This window comes from Mastomys coucha, unplaced genomic scaffold (genome assembly GCF_008632895.1).
Source record: "Mastomys coucha isolate ucsf_1 unplaced genomic scaffold, UCSF_Mcou_1 pScaffold20, whole genome shotgun sequence".
Lineage (NCBI taxonomy): Eukaryota > Metazoa > Chordata > Mammalia > Rodentia > Muridae > Mastomys > Mastomys coucha.
The window spans coordinates 32,872,395-32,885,483 of NW_022196903.1; the positions used below are offsets into that span (position 1 = coordinate 32,872,395).

A 13,089-nucleotide genomic window follows, 5' to 3' on the forward strand; every position below is an offset into this window, starting at 1 on the left:
GTTTATCTATGTTGTTGGCCATCTTCCTATTTCTTAATGGTGCTATACGAAATCCTACAGATAGGGTGGCTTCAACAGTAGAAATTTATTTTTCACAGACCTATAGAGGCTAACTGATGTGTTTATAAAAAGATAAAGAGAGGAGGGATATGTTTTGGTGAATGTGGGGTGAGGTATGGGGGGAGGGAGTGCCTTGGCAGGCCCATGCTGAGGCATCCCTTCCCCCTTAGGGACCAGCCCCACTATGGTATAGTATAGAATAGAGTTTATTCAGGGCATGGGAAGGGGAGTTAAGAGGGTAGTAGAGGCAGAGAAAGGCAAAGAGGGAGAGAGAGTAGAGAAGTAGAGGCTGGCCATGAGCAGGTGGAGAGAGAGGGGAGAAGAGAATGGGGAGAGAGGGGAAAGGGGCGAAAGGACAGAGAGGGTCAAGAAGGCAAGAGCAAGAGAGAGAGAGGAGGGGCAAACAACCCCTTTTATAGTCAGTCAGGTAACTGTGGAGCGGAGCATACCTGGCTGCTGTCAGGTTAACTGTGGGGTGGAGCTTAGACAAAATGCTAACATTCACAAGTCCAATTTGAAGGCTCTGGCCAATTACACCTCTGAAAGTTTCTCTTTCTCATGTGTAGACCTCCCACAGACCACATGTGGCCTTTCTTTGATGTTGGCAAGTATGCTGAGAGGAGGAAAGCTCTATCTGTCTTCCTCTTTGGCAGGCATGGATCTAATGGAATCGATCTTGACATATAATAAGAAACACACAGTTATGTCTGTTAAGGGCCAACTGACTCCGTTTTTCCTCCTTTTTTAGTGAAGCGTAGTGTGCTTTATTTCTATATTGTCCCCTGTGGTGTTTCTTCTGTAACCATGTCCCAAGTGTGTTTTGTTTGCTTGTTTGTTTGTTTGTTTTGTTGTTGGTGGGTTTGCTTGTTTGCTGTTGCTCTTTCACTTGTTCTTCCTTTATACTCTTGTGACTTACATGTCCTAAATTGTTTCTGCTGTTTCATTGTATGTTACAAGAACTGGCTGGCCCTAATACCACAGCATATACCTTTTCCCATAATCATAAAAATAGCTAAGTTACTAACTGCAAAAAATTCTGCTTTGGGGACTGGAGAGATGGCTCAGCAATTAAGAGCACTGGCTGCTCATTGAGAGGTCCCGTGTTCAATTCCCAGCAACCAAATGGTAGCTCACAACCATCCATAATGGGATCTGATGCCCTCTTCTGGTGTGTCTGAAGATAACCACACTGTACTTACATAAATAATTTTTTAAAAAAATCTCAAGGATATTTTTTAAAAAAATCTGCTTTTGTCAGCAAAGGTGAGAGCCTGACTGCAAAAGGCTTCCCTGCTTTTTGGTCAGGGCTAATTCTTTCTCCTACTTCTAATGAGATTGCAAGTTTGGCCTGGCCGTAAAATAAATTTTACCTTGAAACATTCCTGTGTTTCAGGAACATTCCTGGTTTTCATCATCACAGCATTGTCTTAGTTATTTTTATATTGCTGTAATAAAACACCATGATCCAAGCAACTTGAGGAGGAAAAAGAAGTCAGGGCAGGAACTCAAGGCAGGAAAGTGGAGGGAGTGAAGGAAGCAGAGACCATGGAGGAATGCTGCTTGCTGGCTTGCTCAGCTTACTTTCTTAGACAATCCACACCCACCTGCCAAGGGTTGGCACTGCCCTGAGCGAATGAATTCCCTCTCCCATCAACTAGTAAACAATCAAATGTCCATAGGCATGCCTACATGATGAAGGTATTTTCTCAATTGAGGTTCTCACTTCCCTGATGACTCTAGTTCTGACAAGTTGACAAAAAAATAAAATAGGGCTACTCAGAGAAACCCTGTCTCGAAAAACCAATAAATAAATAAGTAAATAAAAATAAAAAGCCACCCAGGACACCAGATTGACCCAGTTCCTGACACCCTTGTAATGTCCTGAATGGCAGAGATAAAGGGAGAATATTTTATTCTAATACATCTTTGACTGTGATGGCTTTCAGAGAAGCTTCATCAGAATACTTGGAATTTCCAGAGTGACAAATGAATACTGAGTGTCTTCTGTTATTCCTATTAAGCTTCTTTCTCCCTGCAAAGGTGTGAGTCACTGAAATGGCTCTTTCAAGGTAAACACCTAGTAAGGGAATTGGTACTTTCCCCTCCCCCACCACCTCTGTAAAGGGACAAGGGCCAGAAATGGATTCAATGTGAACAAAGATTTGACCACCTGTGCAATGAAGCCTCCATAAAAAACCTACGACTGATGGGGTTTGGAGAGCTTCTGGGTTGACAACAAAACAAGTATGGGGGACAGTGCCCCTGTGCAACCACTCCCTCCTACGACCGCCTGACCTGTTCAGTTCAGCAGTCCCTGAGCTTTCATTTTTGTAATGCATCGTAAATGAATGAAGCAATGTGTTCTGGGGGTTCAGCTACCTGCTCTTGTAAGGAGAAATTAAAGCTTTAAACCTGTGCTGACTAGGAAGAAAAGTTATGGGCCTAAGAATCCATCACAAACTGGCCACGTAGGCCTGGGAAAGAGCAAACAAGTTGTTAGATATCATAAGAGCTGGCAGGTCAAGAAGACATAAAACTATAAACATAGAGGAAAACATGTCTAGGCAAACGAGGACATGTCCAAGGCCCAGGCCTGCAAAGACGTGCCTGGCAGACACTAAGTAATGGACCATCTGGTCCTCTCAGATATGGTTTAAGGTCAGATGCTCTGTTGACTCAGATTAACACCATCCTTAGGAATTTTCCACTCTGTTCTGCACATAATAGTTAATATTTGAACTAGCCAATCATGTATGACCACACTGATCCCTTTGTTCCCTCAGACCTTTTCCCTATAAAAACCCCTAACTTTCAAGCCTCATGGTCGGCTCCATTATCTCCTGCGTGAGATAACTGTGGTGCCGAACCAGGGCGTCCTGAAATTAAAATATACCTCTTGTAATTACATCAAGATGTGGTCTCTCGTGATTCCTTGGGTGTACGTCCTCCCGAGATTTGAGTGAGGGTCTCCCCCAGGGGGTCTTTCAGTCCTGCCAGATAATCTTATCTGTTTCTGTATTTTGCTTTCCAAGTTCCATGTAAATCCTCCAACCTTTTGGTTTGGAGCTATAAAAACCTTACATGCCTTGTGTTCAGGGCTGATCTCTTGAGTCCTGCATTTGGGGGAGACAGCCAACAGACTGGCTTTGTTATTCACAGAAATAAAGCTTGCTTAATTCAATCCGGAAAAACAGCTGGGGATCCTTATTTTCATTCAGTGGTACTAACATTGGATCCCCCAAAACTAGAGTTACAGACCGTTGTGAGCTTCTCAGTGGGTGCAGAAAATGGAACCCAGGTCCTCTGGAGGAACAAACAAGTCTCTTAAACACTCTAGTCCAGACTTTATCAATTGTAATCCTGTCAGGTTACATCTGTGGAACTACCTCGGAAATCCCTTAGTGATTCTTGAAGAGAATAACTTCAAAAATTACCAAAAAAATTATGTGGCTATAATAAAGACAAAGGGAGAGTCTCTTTGAGAAACCAATAGTCATGTTCTGAATACTTCCCAGTAGTTCTCTGTTTTTCAAGCCCTGTGCTTCAATTTTAATTTAAAATTGCCCTTAAATAAATTTTAATCCCAGCACTTGGGAGGCAGAGGCAGGCAGAACTCTGAGTAGGAGGCCAGCCTGGCCTACAGAGTGAGTTCCAGTTTCTCTACACAGAGAAATCTTGTCTTAAAAACCAACCCTCGAAACAAACAAAAAACCAAAAGCCTGGTGGCTGGAGAGATGGCTCAGTGGTTAAGAGCACTGACTGCTCTTCCAAAGGTCCTGAGTTCAAATCCTAGCAACCACATGGTAGCTCATAACCATCCATAACAAGATCTGAATCTCTCTTGTGGAGTGTCTGAAGACAGCTACAGTGTACTTACATATAAATAAATAAATCTTTAAAACAAAGCAAAACAAAACAAAAGCCAAAAACCAAATCAAACCAAAACCTCTCTGGGAGTTGAGGATTTCCGACCCACTACCATCTTTTGAGGGGTGGGATGAGAAACCCTCAACAATATGTAATACTCTAGCTCTCTTCAAAGATATTAGTAAGATTCCATTTAGAAAATAGGAAATGGCAAATCAGGGGCTGGAGAGATGGCTCAGTGATTGAGAGTTCTGACTGCTCTTCTGAAGATCCTGAGTTCAAATCCCAGCAACCACACGGTGGCTCACAACCATCCGTAATGTGATCTGATGTCCTCTTCTGGAATGTCTGAAGACAGCTACCCAGTGTTCTTACATATAATAAATAAATAAATCTTAAAAAAAAAAAAGAAAATGGCAAATAATCCAATTAAGCAGAATTTCGAATGTGTATGGGAACAGGGTGGTATCAACAAGGATGATCAGATAGAGATGAAACTGGAAAAAGCTTTCAATAGGGAAAACCAGAAAATTATAGAACAAGAGACAGTGAACGATATAACTAAGGAAGGGTCATCCACAAGCAGTGTGGATCTTTATGAAATGCATTTAGAACAATACTTACAAGGAAGACATTGTGTGAACTTTTCCCCAAGGAGACATATAAACATCTATTCACTACAGATAGCACATCAAGAACAGAAGCAAACAAACAAAAATGTTTTTTTTCTTTTTTTGGTTTTAAATTTTTATTTGAGAATTATATATTTCAATATTTTCCAAAATACTGTTTCCTAGATCACTATAAAAGGAAGCATATTCTGTAAGAAATTTAAGTCATTAAATATGTTGCACTAGCATATACATACAGAAGACTAAGCAATAATATTTAGCTCTGAATGCATACCATCTCCTTTTTCCGAATTAAAGGCTCAACCAGCACTGTGTAGCTATGTACAAAGTTCCACATTCCATGTACATTAAGAGTGTGACACTTAGTTGTCTCAGCTTATAGCTGGGGTAATTTGTCCAATGGGGTGTCAAACTTGAAGTCTGAAGGGAAGAGATCTGGAGCCAGAGGGTAGATCAGTCTGTAGGACTTTCAGATTGTAACATCAGCAACACCAACAATATCCCTGATTTCTTTTTGGGGTTCACTTCTCAACTGACGCCTGGGAAGCCATGTAAATAGCTGCAGCTGCCACAGAGATCGGGCTCCTGCCAGGAACCTAGTACAGCTCCACAGCCTTGCAGGCTATGTGTGTAGCTGCCATCTGCACTTGCTTGGGGAGGCAAAGGTTAGAGCAGAACCTGGACATGAAGTCTGCAGTTGTGATCAGATCCACGCTGGTTTCCAAAGCTTTCAAAATCAGTTTAAAACAGCGGCCAATTTCTTTCTTAGAGATTTGAGACACAGCACATATTTCTTTAAATATTCTGGGAACGCCTTCTTGTCTATAGGCGATGTACAGACAAGCAGAAGCTATTGCATCATAAGCTCTTCCCTTCAGGCTCTTCTCCTCATACACTTGCTTGAATAAATTATTTGTTCTATCAACTATATTTCGAGGGAGGTTGTTCTGCCTACCATGGTCGCAATTTCCTTGAATGCGTTTATCATGTCTCTATCAGAACTACTCATTGTTCTCCAGTTCTGATACTTAGAATTGCCAAATTCATCAAAACTTGCAGCTCCTGTACCCTTGCCAATCATGGTGGACAAATCTCCATCACTCAGAAGAGGATTCTGAGAGTCTCCAACTCGAGATGGGTCTTTTGTGGCTCTGTCATTGCTGGAAGTTCTCCATTCAGATCCCACATCAATAACTCGGTCCCCTACAACTAGGCCGCATTCGGGACAGATCATATCGTCAGCTCTGTAGTCCTCGACTAAAATTGCATCTGGATGATTCGGACACGTGACTCTTGGGAGAGCATCCAAACGGCTGGTCAACGCCATCTTCGCAGCTCCCCCAACAGCTTGGTCCAAAGCATTGCAGCACTGGCTCTTAGACGGCCCGAACCGGGTTTTTTGCACGCTCCACGCAGCTATGGGTCGGGAGGAAGGCCAAAATGTGTTCGGTCCTTTCAGACGAGGGTTGTGTGCTTCCTGGTTTTCTTTGCTGTGTGGCTCTCAGTCGCTGCTTGATAGGCAAAACTTCAAAGCCTGGCATGTAATAGCATGATAACATACACCTTTGATCTCTGGGAGGTAGAGGCTAGAGGACCTCTGTGACTTCAGGGGAAGCCTGGTCTACACAGAGAGCTCCAGAACAGCCAGGAGAAAGGAGGGAGGGAGGGAGAGAGGGAGGGAGGAAGAAAGGGAGAGAGAGAGAGAGCAAAGCTTGGCAATGAATTTAACTGGGGTTACATACAAGAACATGGGCTAGGGGATACTTACAGGAACATAGACAACTTCCAAGTGGCTATACCACTGAAGATAGTGTCTGTGTACCCAAAAACTAATTAAAGTCTATATGCCCTCAAAGAGGAGTACAAACTTGTGAGTCTCTCTCCTTCTGCATGACTATGAATGGGCCCAATCTTGTGCCGATCTCATGATGGGTAATCACAGCTGCTGAAAATTCAAGAGGGTAATAGGGATGCTGTGTGTAGAAGAAGTATTCAACAACAGAGGAAAACAGTCAGATAAGTGTGGAGAGCTGCAGCTGCCACCCTAAATATGGTGCCTGGCCTCTGGCCAGAGCAGAGAGCACCGCAATAAACAAGCCCTTATTTGGAGCATCGCGATAAACAAATCCTTATTTAGAAAAGTTGAGTGCTTCCAGTTTGTGATGCAAGCTGGCATGATTTCTCATAGCCTATTATGCTTTGCCACGTAGTCGATGCTGATTGGGACCAGGGAAAGTATTTAACCTGGAGTTCTGGGGGCTGGGAGGAGAGATGAATGAGAGGAGAGATGAATGAATGATTCTGTAGTACAAGGTTCCTGAATAAACTGCTTGGAGAAGAGTTCATGGTTGCCTCCTTATTTCCGCTGGTCGGTGAGGAGGTGACAATTTGTGGCCCATACAGGGACATCTTCTATAGCTCAGAACTCCTTGCAGACAGGGCAGTCTGCTGGTAAGTTCCCAGGTAAGGTGGGACGAAAGGGCAAATGACCTCGGTAAAGAGGCAATCAGGTCTCTGTGTTGGAGCAATAAGGTCCCGTCCCGTTAAGGACAAATCAAAAGTGATAGTATGGGGAACTAGCAGTTTTATCTCGTGTTTGTTGCTCTTTTTTTTTTTTTTTTTTTTTTTTTTTTTTTTTTGATATTTTCTTTATTTACATGTAACTTTCTCCATTCCCGGTTTCCCCTCCAAAAAACAAACAAACAAACAAAAACAAATCCCTGTTGCCTCCCACCTCCCCATGCCTGCCACCCCGCCCTCTCCTACTTTCTGGCCCTGGCATTCCCCTACACTGGGGCACAGAACCTTCACAAGGCCGAGGCCCTCTCCTCCTATTGCTGATCGAACCTGCAATCCTCTACTATACACATGCTGCCAGAACAATCAGACCCCTCCATGTGCAGTCCTTGGTTGGTGGTTGAGACCCTGGGAGCTCTGAGGGTACTACTTAGTTCATATTGTTGTTAGTCCTAAGGGGCTGCAAACCCCTCAGCTCCATTGGTTGCTCTTAAGGAGCTATTTCGCCTACTGCTAGTTTTGGCTTGGGTTAAGGTCTTCTCAAAGAAAGTGTGTTCTAAAGCAGTAGAGAAGGAACAGGGAGAGTTAGAACAGCTGAAGGAAGAGAGGTCAGTAAAGTCAGAGAAAGATCAGACTGATGAAAGTGGCTCGGACTCTGAAGGGGATCTTGAGAAGCTAGTACAGAAAATGGAGAAGTCCACTGTTAGGGTGGAGCCCACAGGCCCAGGGCCGCCTGTAATAGAATATGCCAATGAACAGGCTGCTGCTAATCAAGCAGCTGGTAATCCTGCCTGGGATTTGGATATGCTTCTGGGACAGGGCAGGTTTGCACAGCAGCAAACTGGATATCCGCTACAGGTATATGAGCAAGTTAATATGCTTGCTACAAGAGCATGGAAGTCATTGCCAAACAAGGGAGAAGTTGCAGGAAATTTGACTAAGGATTGGCCCAAGGGATGGCCTCTTCGAGAGTTCTCTCAAACTCTCCAAGGATTAGGTTATGCAAAAACCCCCACCATGAATGCAAGAGAATTGCCCTGGGAAGATGCAGAAGGACATTCAGGGAAAATCCAGCAGTGGTATTAAGCAGGCCATGGGATATCATCCTTCCTTTGGTCTAGGGAAGTATTTGCAAGGCCGAAAGCCCCCCATTGTTGCTCAGCCGCGTGAAGGGAGGCAGGGGCTGGGTTTTTCCTAGGGACTGCTGAGGAAGGTATACCCATCACTTGGAAGACAGAGGAACTAGTGTGGGTTCCTCAGTGGCCTTTATCCTCCGAAAAATTGATGGCTGCAGCTCACCCTGTACAAGTACAGCTTGAATTGGGGCATATCAAAACCTCGGTTTCACCATGGAATACCCCTATTTTTGTAATAAGGAAAAAAAATCAGGAAAATGGTGATTGTTGCATAATTTAAGAGCTATTAATAGACAAATGGAGATCATGGGACCAGGTCAAAGAGGATTGCCATTATTATCAGCCCTGCCAAGGAAATGGCCTATAATTGTAATTGATATTAAGGATTGTTTCTTTTCTATTCCCTTATGTGCTGAAGACAGTGTTAGATTTGCGTTTACCTTACCCTCTGTTAATCATGAAGAGCCTGATAAAAGATTTCAATGGCTGGTTTTACCCCAAGGTATGGCCAATAGTCCCACCATGTGTCAATTATATGTAGCCATGCCCTTAAACTGATTAGAGAAAAGTATCCTGATGTTAGATGCATTCATTATATGGACGATATTTTGGTATCAGAAAATTGTGACTCCAGGTTGAATGCAGCTTACACAGAATTAGTGCAGGGGTTAGAACCGGCAAATTTATTTATAGCTCCTGAGAAGGTTCAAAAGGAAAAGGTAATAGCCTATTTAGGGACGGAAATATTTTCTCAAAAAATTGTTCCATAGAAAATTTCCTTAAGAATTGAAAAACTTTCCACATTTAATGATTTTCAAAGATTAATGGGAGGTATTCAATAGATAAGACCATATTTGAGAATCCCAAATGTGCAATTAAGGCCTTTATATAACATTATGCTTGGAAATCCTGATTTGAATTCTCCTCGACAATTAACTGATGAGGCATGAGAAACATTGAAGAGGGTGGAGGAGGAATTGGAGCATGCCTTTTTGGCACGGCGCTCCCTGGATGAAAAGATCTCGTTATGCATTTTGGCAACTGAGAGTCAACCTACAGGGGTTCTGTGGCAAGGTGCTCCTCTGTTGTGGATCCATCCCAAAAGTGCTATTAGTAGGACTGTAGAACATTATCCCTCTGCCTTATTAGCCTTGTCAGGTATTCAACAATGTCGTCAGTATTTTGGGTGTGAGCCATATATAATTATCACTCTCTATAATGCCAAACAGGTAGAGGTGTTAATTGCTACAATTGATGATTGGACAATTTTGAAATGTTCATATTCAAGAGACTTTGATAATCATTTTCCTAAGGATCCCTTGCTGTGCTTTGTAAAGGAGCATCCAATTGTTTTTCCTACAATTACCCAGAAAAGTCCCATTGCAGCAGATGTAACTATTTTTACAGATGGATCCAAAAATGGATGTGGAGCTTATGTTATACAGGAAAAGGATCCTATAATTATGCAATTTACACCAGGATCTCCTCAAATTATTGAGTTGAAAATTGTAACTGAGGTTTTTAGAGAAATGAAGGAGAGCTTTAATTTATTATCTGATTCACAATATGTGGTTAATTTATTGAAAGGTTTAGAGTTGGTAGGGAAAATAAAAGTTAATAGGCCAATAAGCCATTTATTAGGACAATTGCAGGATTTGATTAAAGAAAGAAAATTTCCCTTTTTTGTGCAGTATATTCAGGCACATACTGGATTACCTGGATCTGTTTATGAAGGAAACGATGTGGCCGATAAAGCAACCAGGACTGTGTTTATTTTTATGGCTACTAATATCCAAAGAGCTAAAGATTTTCATGAACAATTTCATGTTAATACGAAAACCTTACAAATGAAATTTGCAGTTACTAGAGCAGAAGCAAGAGATATTGTGAAGTCATGCGACCACTGTGCTCCTTTTATACCTCAACCATCCTTAGAGATTAATCCCCGGGGGCTCTGTCCCTTTCATGTTTGGCAGATGGATGTTATGCACATACCTGAATTTGGAAAACTAAAATATGTGCATGGTTCTGTAGACACTTGGAATCATCTTTGCTTCCCCTATGACAGGAGAAAAGGCCAGACATGTTAAAACCCATTGCTTTGAGGCTTGGGGTGCATGGGGAACACCTAAGCAATTAAAGACAGATAATGGCCCAGCATATTCTGCATCTTCCTTTGTGTCCTTTTGTAAACAAATGCATATTGATTTAATCCATGGATTACCCTACAATCCACAGGGGCAAGGAATAGTGGAAAGAGCTCATAGGACCTTAAAAGAATGCTTATTAAAACAAAAAGGGGGAATAGGTGTGGGGAGCCACAGCTGCCACCCTATACATATATATTGAACACCTGGTCTCTGGCCAGAGCAGAGAGCATTGATAATCAAGCCCTTAGTTGGAGAAGCTGAGTGCCTCTAGTTTGTGATGCAAGCTGGCATGAATTCCCGCAGCCTATTATGCTTTGCCACGTAGCTGATGCTGATTGGGAACAGGGAAAGTATTTAACCCACAAGGGCTGGGGATTGGAGAGACTGGAGAGAGACTGGAAAGAGGCTGGAGATAGAGTAAGTATGTGGAGATAGGAGTAAGTATGTAGAATTAGGGCTGGTGATGGGTTATGTAAGATTTAGGAGTAAGTATTTAGAATTAGGGCTGGTAATGGGATAAAAGAGTAAGTATGGGACATAGAAGAGTAAGTATGATAGATAGGAGTAAGTATGTAAGGATAGAAGTAAGATGTAGGAATAGAACTAAGAATAGGAATAGGAGTAAGTAGAAATAGTAATAAGTAAGATGTAAGAAGCAAGATGTAACTAATAAAATGTAAGTAGAAATAAGTAAGATCTAACAAGCAAGATTACAAGGATCCTAATAAAACTGCATGGGGAAGAGCTCGTTGTTTGCCTCATTATTTCAAACTGGACGGGTAAGGTGTATGACAAATAGGCTATGGCTTTACCCCGAGAGAAAAGATATCTATTGCTCTCCTTACTCTTAATTTTTTTCAATTGGATAATGAAGGAAAATGGGCTGCAGAACGGCATGTATCTGCCGCTTCCGCTTCTAAGGGTTTTGTGCAATGGAAGGATATTTTAACAGGTTCATGGCATGGCCCGGATCCGGTATTGATGTGGGTGAGAGTATCTGTTTGTGTGTTTCCACATGACCGCCGAGATTCCACTTGGATCCCCACCTCAAGATGCACCTGCCAAATGCTGAGTGGGGTGAATGGGAGTTGCATGGGTATGTCTACTATGGCCATGATTGCAGGTGGAGCAGTAGGAAATGCCTCGTTTGAAAGGAGTTCTAGTGAAATATTTGAAAGTTCAGTTAGATTATTAGCATCAGAAAAAATTATGTCCTTGCTCCGACACTTGTATGTGGTTGGGCACTGTTTGTGTTGATAGTTAGTAATGTTTGTCTTAGTAAACAGGAGTAAGCTAGATTGTAGCCCTCAGGATTGCTTTTACTCCATATGTTGGGATGGAAATAGATTCCCCCTTGCTGTGGTTGCCAGGATGCCGAGGTACATTCGCGGCAGATGGAGCCACAGCTTCTACTATACCCAATCCAGTATTAATGCCCACTTAAAAGGAGGCATTATGGTACTTAACCAAAGGGTGGATCTGGTTCAAGAACGAGTGAATACCTTGTGGCAGATAGCACAGTTAGGAACCTCTGCACAGTATCAAAATCGCAGTCAGGCTGCTAACTTGTCTAAACAATTTTCGATGTATCTTACAGGGAATTGGTCTAGAGAAATGGATCATCTGTTGCAGGATCTTCACATAGCCATAGTCCACGTGAATTCCACCAGAGTTGACCTGTCCTTCTAGTGAATTGACATCCTGGATCTCTCATGCTATGAATCATCTGAAAGAGTGGGCAGGTATTGGAACCGTGGGTGCTTTACTGGTCCTTGTCAGTATATTGGCATTGTGATGCATCTATGCAGGTCAGGCAGCAATGACAGGCTGCTTTGGAGGTACAAGCATTTGCAGTCCTGGAGGTAGGACAATCTCCATAGGCTTGGTTAACTATTCTGAATGTTCTTCTTCATGCTCAGGATCCAAGGCTAAGCACTGCACTAGAGATCAGTTTCTAGCGGTCTCTTGGAGTGGGTTGATGCCCCAGGTCCCACCTCGAGGAAAAAGGTATAGGACGGGCATGGTACCAACTTGACTGCTATGAGTTAAGGCTTTGGCAAATAAATCATCTAAGACAGAGGCACATATCAAGTGGCTTCTACAAGTTAGGGCTCTGGCAAATAAATCACCTAAGACAGAGACATGTACTGAGTGGCTATGTTAACTAAGCCTGGTTTGTAGTACAAACTAGATGTACGTGTTCTCAAAGACAGGTTTGATATTTTGCCAAGAGATATTACCACCTGGTTGCAGGGCCATTGCAATGTCCTTCTCATAGTTACTGGAGATCAGACCTCTACTCTTGCCTGTTGCGTTTAAAACAAAAAGGAGGAACTGTGGAGAGCTGCAGCTGCCACCCTAAATATGGTGCCTGGCCTCTGGCCAGAGCAGAGAGCACCGCAATAAACAAGTCCTTATTTGGAGCATCGCGATAAACAAGTCCTTATTTAGAAAAGTTGAATGCCTCCAGTTTGTGATGCAAGCTGCCATGATTTCTCGTAGCCTATTATGCTTTGCCGCGTAGCCGATGCTGATTGGGACCAGGGAAAGTATTTAACCCATGAGTTCTGGGGGCTGGGAGAAGAGGTGAATGAGAGGAGAGATGAATGAATGATTATGTAGAACGAGGTTTCTGAATAAACTGCTTGGAGAAGAGTTCATGGTTGCCTCCTTTATTTCTGCTGGTTGGAGAGGTGGTGACAGATAAGGTGTTGAGGCCCGCCTCCT

General features: G+C 42.8%; 1 pseudogene; it reads right to left on the reverse strand.

Moving 5' to 3' along the window:
• Window positions 1–4,673: 4,673 nt before the first annotated feature.
• On the reverse strand, window positions 4,674–5,938 carry LOC116098058 (annotated as a pseudogene).
• Between the last annotated feature and the right edge of the window lie 7,151 nt (window positions 5,939–13,089).